We start from the raw sequence: 8,320 nt of genomic DNA, 5'->3' as shown, positions 1-8,320 counted from the left end.
CAGTTACTCTGTTGGTCCCTGAAGCCACATATCCATGTGGCCAAAAGGACAGAACTATGTGATTAGTTATTTGTCTTTGGAGCCTGTAGTGGGTTGAAGAGTGTTTCCCCAAATCCATGTCTCCCAGGAACCTCAGAATGTGACTTTATTTGGAAATAGAGTCTTCGCAGATGTAATCAAGTTAAGATAAGGCCATACTGAATTAGGATGGTCCCTAATCCAATAACTTGTGCCTTATAGGAAGATGAAAACTTGGACACAGAGACACAAACATACACAGGGAAGAAGCCATGTGAAGACAGAGGCAGAGATTGAAGTGATGGATCCATAAGCCCAAGATCAGCAAGGATTACCTGCAGCCACTACAAGCTTGGAGAGGGACCTGGGATAGTTTCTCCTTCAGAGCTTCTAGACAGAACTTTTCGTTTATCTCTCCTACTTCATTACCTGCTTCCTGAGATCATTTCCCAAAGAAACTACCTGCACTTTCACTCGAGTCTGTGTCCAAGACAGTGAGTACTGGAAGTGGCTCTCAATCAGTGGTGGCGGATGCCTGCAGCTGTAGCTCCTTGGGAGGCTGAGGCAGGAGGATTGCTAAGGCCCAGGAGTTGGAAGCTATAGTGAGCTATGATCACACCACTGTGCTCCAACCTGGGTGGCAAAGCAAGACCCTGTTTCTTAAAATCTAAGAAGGACAATCAAGTTGACATTGTTTAGTGGGAATGAATCACTCAATAGCCAGATAGCAACAAGAACCTGGTGGAAGTAGCATCATAATAGCTAAGAGTCTCAGAGAAAGTTTGGCTAGGCTGGTGGGGAGCCCTTGGGGAAAGATTTTCCATTAGAGGAATCCCATGATGAACAAGAATGGACCAGCTCTAGAAACTTTGCCATGTTTGGTCTTTGACCAGGACTATGTGGACTTTGAGTGAATGCCGCGAAAGACCTCAAAGTTGAGGCAGCTGGAGGCTGTCAGATAACTACATTCCTCATGGCAATTTCTTCCTTTAAAGGAGATAGGAGTGGTACACCCCAATGGCTGGATGCTTAAGGCTCCATTCTGTGTGGAACTGGGTTCTAGAGTGTCAATTGTGATGATGTAATTCCAGAATAGCAGAGGTCAGGTAGTAGCATTTAACCATCAGTATCATGGTGAATGTAATTATCATGCCAGGCAGAAAGACCAGAGTTGCATCTGGACACTGAGTCCTGCACAGATCTGTGGCAATGTCTCAAAGACTCTATTTTTCCTGGGGTGAATGAGATAAAGGGTGAGCTAGAACATTGCTTGGCTTATACACACAGAAAAAAATATCAAGAGCTGCTGTGAAGAAAACTGATATCAGCTACCATATTGGAAAAACTGCAATCTCTAGTTCAGTTTCCAGCTTAGTCAATTCTCGTGATCAGAGACCACCAATTGGAGGAGAGGCTGTGTCTGCCTAAGGAAAGACCCCTCAATGCCACTGCAAGCATATACAATATACTTATATCAATCCTAACTCAAAGGAAACTGTAGCTGTTTAACAGAGTAATTGTATGCTATAGAAAGAGGAAGACTTTTGAGAGCTTTTGGACATAGGATCTGAACTGATGCTGGTATCAGGGGATCTGAAAATGCTTTCATGGCTCCATGATTACAGAGGAGACACGTGGAGTCTTGGCCCAGATCTACCTAACAATATGTACAATGGGTCCAGAAATCCAACCTGTGATCATTTCCCCAGTCCTCTTGGGCATAATTGGGATTGATATTCTTTGCAATTGGAAGAATGCTCATATTGTTTCACTGACCTGTGAGTAAGAACCTTTATGGGTAGGAAGGGCCAATTGGTTAAGGCAACTACTTGGCTTCTGCTATTCTAAAATCCTATCATCCCTGAGATTGTTTCTCAAGCCAAGACAATAAATCAGAGCAATATTATATCCTGGGTGGAATTGCAGAAATTAATACCATTTTTGAATATTTAAAGAATGCAGGAGTGGTGGTTCCCATCATATTCCCATTCAGTTTACTGCTATCATCCCTGAAAAAAATCAGATGGATCAAGATGGGTGACGATGAACTGAGCCAAATGGTAGCCCCCAAAGCAGTATCTTATTAGAGCATAGTATCACAGGTCCAGGTCCAGCCTCTGGCACTTGGTATGTGATTGTGTAACTGCCCAGTGGGTTCACCTTGCCCACTACCTAGACAGAGCTGATTTATTAAGACAGGGGAATTGCGATAGAGAAAGTAATTCACACAGAGCTGGCTGTGAGGGAGACCTGAGTTTTGTTATTACTCAAATCAGTCTCCCCATACATTTGAGGATCAGATGTTTTAAGGATAATTTGGTGGGTGGGTGGCAGCCAATGAGTTGTGAGTGCTGACTGGTTGGGTCGGAGATGAAATCACAGGGAGTTGAAGCTGCCTTGCACTGAGTTGGTTCCTGAGTGAGGGTTACAAGAGCAGATGAGCCAGTTTATTGATCTGAGTGTGCCAGTTGATCCATCGAGTGCAGAGTCTGCAAAATACCTCAAACACTGATCTTAGCTTTGTAAGAGTCATGTTATCCCCAAGTGCAATTTGAGGAGGTTCAGAATCTTATAGTCTCCAGCTGCATGACTCCTAAACCATAATTTCTAATCTTTTGGCTAATTTGTTAGTCTTACAAAGGCAGTCTAGTCCCCAGGCAAGAAGTGGATTTGTTTTGGGAGAGGGCTGTTATCATCTTTGTTCTCAACTGTAAACTAAGTTTCTCCCAGAGTTAGATCAGCCTACACCCAGGAACAAACAAAGACAGCTTGGAGGTTAGAAGCAAGATGGAGTCGGTTAGGTCAGATCTCTTTCAACGTCTCAGTTATAATTTTGCGACGCTGGTTTCAGTTGTTGATCTGGCAAATGTTTTCTTTTCCCATCTGGAAAGAGGATCAAAGCAGAGGATATTTATGCAGAAAAGACAGCAAAATACATTCCATGCTGCAAGGTTATTTTAACTCTTCAGGTTTTTGTCACAGTATAGTAGGAAGGAACTTTGTGTATCTTAACGTTCCACAGAGCATCATAGTATTTATTATATTTATGACATCATGTTAATTGTGTTGGTGCAAGGAAGTGGGAAGTACTCTGGATACCTTGGCAAGACCCATGGGTCATAGCCTGGGAGATAAATCCTACAATGATTTAGGGGTCTGCCATACTTATGAAGATTTTAGGGACTCAGTGGTTTGGGCTATGCAGGGATATCCCCTTTAAGGTAAAGCAAATATTATTGTACTTCAAACTTTTCACCCCCAAAAAAGAACACAGTAGCAATAGGTGTCTTTGGACTGTAGTGACAGTACATATTCTACTTCAGAATACTGCTCTAATTTCTTAGGTAAGTTGGGAGACTATTTTGAGTGGAGCTCAAAGAAGACTCAGAAGCAGGTGCAGCCTGTAGTGCAAGCTACTTTACAGCTTAGGCCAGAAGACCAGGCATATCCAATGGAATTAGGAGTAATCATGCTGGGTAGGGATGATGTGTAGAGTTTCTGGAAAGCCCTAGTAAGTGGTATGCAGGAAAGACATCTAGAATGAGCACAAATTAGCGTATCAGAGAGGTACTCACCATTTGAAAAACAGCTTCTAGAATGCTACCACAGTAGAAATGGAGTGTCTGACAACGGGAGTATCAAATAACTGTGGGCTTTGTCATGAGTTAGATTCCCCAAGTCATAATGTCAGAAAGGTGAAGTTACAATCTTGCATGAGAGAAATACTACATTTGGGTTTCATTCCTGTAATCTCAGCACTTTGGGAAGCAGAGGTGGGAGGGTCACTTGAGGCCAGAAATTTGAGACCAAACTGTGCAACATAGCGAGACCTTGTTTCTACAAAAATAAAAAAAAAACTTAGCTGGACATGGTGGCATGTGCCTGTAGTCCGAGCTACTCAGGGAGGCTAAGGTGGGAGGATTGCTTGAGCCCAGGAGTCCAAGGTTATAGTGAACTATGATTGTGACACTGCACTCCAGTCTGGGTAACAGAGTGAGACCCTGTCTCTAAAAAAAATAACTAAATAAATAAAAGTACATTAGGGAGCTTGTCAGAGGGCACAAATAAGTCACAAAGTTCCAAGGACAAAGAGAAAAATCACAAATGTGTGAAGAGAGAATAAAATAATATATCATTTTAAATAAAAATGTGATTATTAAATGTCTCATCAACAAATACGGATAATGAGGACACAAGCAATACCTTCAAACTTTTGAAAGAAAATGACTCTGTACCTAGAATTTGTTACCCAGCCAAACTATCAATCCAGTACAGGGAAAAAATAAAGACATTTTCCAATATTTTCAAAATAGTCATTTTTTTTTCCATTAAAAAATTACCCAGGGATGTTTACTGGAGAAAAAAATAAAGAACTTAAAAAGATACAGCATTCAGAAACAGAAGCCAGGAGTTCAGTGGAAATCAGTTGCAACCATCCTGCAGCTACATTTGGGATTCATGCCTTGTAATCCCAGCACTTTGGGAGAAAGAGGCAGGAAGATCGCTAGAGGCCAGGAGTCATCCTGCAACTGCTTTCCTTGAAAGCTCAGAATGCGATAATAGCACATAATAGAACAGGAAGACAGAGGCTCTGTAAAGAACATCTTTTAAAAAGTGGTGTCCATTCCCAGCTTGTGTAATTAAACACACAGAGCATCTTAATATCTTAAAAGTATATTTCTCTATAGTCAGCAAAATAATAAAAGGAAGACAATTAGAAGGTAAAAAAAACCTTTATGTCATACATAGTCCAAATATAAAATGAAGCAAGGCCCATGCTGCCCTTCTGGTTTGTACTGCAGTTTCTAGTTCTGCCGGGTCCCGTCTTGGTCAGAAGATGAGGCTTTCCCATTGTGATACTGTCATCCTGAGGCAGGAGAATAGGACCTGGAGGCAGGGAACCTAAAGACTTCCTAGAACTAAATCAAAAGAAACACCTTAGCTATGACAGGAAATATCTTCTTCATTACATAGGGCGTACACCAAGTAAATAACTTTTTAACTTCACTTTAGCCTCTTCATTTACATAGAGCATACACCAAGTAACCGGTGGAAACTTCTAGAGTGTGTTTAAACCCCCAAAAATTCTGTAACTGGGCTCTGGAGCAACTTGCTCATGCCCGCTTCCACCCTGTGGATCCACCCACCTCGGCCTGCCAAAGTGCTGGGATTACAGGTGTGAGCCATTGCGCCAGGCCCAAGTATCTCCACATTCTAAACAGAAGTGTTAGAGATGTCACTATTTGCTAAGGGTTAGCTACTGGGAAACCAGAGTGGCACAGCTACCGTTTCCCACAACACCTTACCTCACAGAGGGCTATTTGTTTAGAATGCCGGTTGATTGATCTGGGTGGCCAGAAGTTTGGGCTGAGCTAGTTCTTTCTCTCTTTTTCTGCAGTCTCAGGGCCTGTCTGCATGTTTTCTTGAGCAATGTGTTTGGTCTTCTGGAATTATGATTCATGGATTCAAGAGACCATGGTGGAAGCTTCTAATCCTCTTAAAAAGCAAGACTGATCATGGGGAACTGTCCTGTCCACTGGTACGTTATTGGTAAGTAGCAGAGGCCAGCCCAAATTCTTGGGGATGGAAGATGCGCCCCATCCCTTCACGTGAAGGGTGTCACTTGTGGCCATCTTTAATCCTCCACAGCTTAAATGAAAAGCAGAAGCCCTTGCTCAACCTTCACTTCTCCTGATGCCCACTCCCCTGAGGCAACCACTTTCAACTGTCTAATTGCTCATGCTGGTGTTTGATGCCATGTTTTTGAACAACATGGCTATGCTGCCATTTCCCTGGATTTATCAATTTCAGACATTATTTATTGGCTTCTTTTCAGGGTAGATGGGGTCTTACCTCAATCTTTCTCTTTCTCTCTAGTTTCTCTCTCTCTGTGTCTCTTTCTTGCCCTCTTACACACACACACGCACGCACACACACTCATGTAGACACACACAGAGATACACACATGCACAGACACACACGCTTTCCCTTCTCTGACTACCACAAATACAGCAATGTCATAATTTGGACAATATTAGGTAATCTACTAATTCTGTTTCCTCCTGGAGACCAAACCTCCCTTCCAGAGCTTTCTGCCCTCCTGCTGCAGTCTAGACTGGCTTCTCTAGGCCTGTGGCTGTCAGCTGTCATGCCGGGCCTTCTCTTCATTCTTATTATGGGACATCTCTTTGCCTTTTTCCTGGGTTGGGGCCCCCATTTGTCTGAATACCTTATTTTCTCTTTTTTGGTTAACTACCTTGTTTTACTAATCTGTTTTGGCCCCCAAACTCATCTTGGATTTGTCTTCCTTCCTTCCTTCCTTCCTTCCTTCCTTCCTTCCTTCCTTCCTTCCTTCCTTCTTTCCTTCCTTCCTCCCTCTTTCTTTCTCTCTCTCTCTCTTTCTTTCTTTCTTTCTTTCTTTCTTTCTTTCTTTCTTTCTTTCTTTCTTTCTTTCTTTCTTTCTTTCTTTCTTTCTTTCTCTTTCGTTTTCTTTCTCTCTCTGTCTTCCCTTCTTTCTTTTCTTCCTTCCTTTTCCTTCTTTCCTTCCTTCCTGCCTTCCTCCTTCCTTCAAGCTTTCTTTCTTTCTCTTTCTCTTAGTTCTCTCCCTTTTCTCTGGAAGTCATTTGTCTTGTTGGGCATGGGAGGAAGGTAGTAGTGAATGTTTGGGCAACCTTCTTTAGCGTGGAAAGCAAACCTCTCCCTTCTCTTTCAGGAATGGGAGATCTGGAAATACTGTTTCTGGAGAAAGCTCTTCCTGACTTTGAGGAAAGGAATCAATGCTCTGGGGTTCAGGTTTAATGGATTATCATTCCTGTTAGCCATTAATAGCTTCTGTGTCAGAAAAAGAGAAAATAGAATTTTTCTGCTGTGGCAACAGGAGAAAGGGGACATAGGTTAAATTGGCTGAGGAAAGGGGAAGAAGTGTATGTGTGGAGGTGAACACAAGAGCTAGCAGGGAGGTCACTGCCAGAGAAGTTCCACGCCCCACCCTGATGGTCCTGGTCTGTACTGGGAGCTTCAGTGCTGGCCTTAAGCGTCCTGCAGGTGAATCACAGCCACTGTGGGTGCCCAGCTGAGTCCTCTCTCCTTTACTCTGCAGCAATCAGAGGAAGCTACTCCCTGATTTGTAACCTACCTCTGTCTCCAGGATAACTCTAAGACCAAAGGACTCCTTGGACACCTAGTCAGGAGGGTGGTGAGTTGAACTGAGCAAGCTTGAGCATTTCAAACTGAGACATTAGAAGTGGACACTTGCACTTTATACAGAGTAAGGCCCAAATTGAATTAACCTGGAGTGAGTCTGCAACAAGCCTAGCGTCGGCATTTCTATGACTGACCTCGGCTAACACTGGAGCTACTTAAATTTCCAATGATTTTGGAAAACTATTTTTTTTTAAAGTGTGTGATTTGAAGGTAAATGAACCTATTCCAATTTAACTGCTTTATTTTTGTGGTTGTATATATAATCATATTTAAGCAATTTAAAATCCAAACTTCCTTTTGGAGCTGTTTTATTTTCTAAAGGGTCTTCCTGCCCAAGATGGTGTCTGGGTGCAGAAGGGAGCTTATTTACCTTCTGGCTTTGGGAAAGGGCTCCTTGCCCAAGTGATGTGGTTCTCTCGTTTCCCTGTTGATCACCAGTTGAGATATGTACTCACCTCACTTGACTTCTTTTTTTTTTTTTTTTTTTTTTACATTAAGAAAAATCTTTTATTTCTGTAGGTTTTTGGGGAACAGGTGATATTTGGTTATATGAGTAAGTTCTTTAGTGGTGATTTTTGAGATTTTGGTGCACCCAGCACCTGAGCAGTATGCACTGAATGCAATTTGTAGTCTTTTATCCCCCACTCCACTCCCACTGTTTCTCCTGAGTCCCCAAAGTCCATTGTATCAATTCTAATGCTTTTGTATCCTCATAGCTTAGCTCTCACTTATGAGTGAGAATATATGATGTTTAGTTTTCCATTCCTGCATTACTTCACTTAGAATAATAGTCTCCAGTTCCTTCCGGGTTGCTGTGAATGCCATTAATTCATTCCTTTTTATGACTGAGTAGTATTACATCATATAGATATATACACAATTTCTTTATCCACTCATTGATTGATGGGCATTTGGGCTGGTTCTGTATATTTGCAATTGCAAATTGTGCTGCTATGAACACATGCATGTAAGTATCTTTTTCATGTAATGATTTCTTTTCCTCTGGGAAGATATCCAGTAGTGGGATTACTGGATCAAATGGTAGTTCTAATTTTAGTTCTTTAAGGAATCATCACACTGTTTTTCATAGTGGTTGTAC

The sequence above is a fragment of the Chlorocebus sabaeus genome, chromosome 7 (assembly GCF_047675955.1).
Source record: "Chlorocebus sabaeus isolate Y175 chromosome 7, mChlSab1.0.hap1, whole genome shotgun sequence".
NCBI classification, from domain to species: Eukaryota; Metazoa; Chordata; class Mammalia; order Primates; family Cercopithecidae; genus Chlorocebus; species Chlorocebus sabaeus.
Note: the sequence above shows the minus strand (reverse complement) of the source record.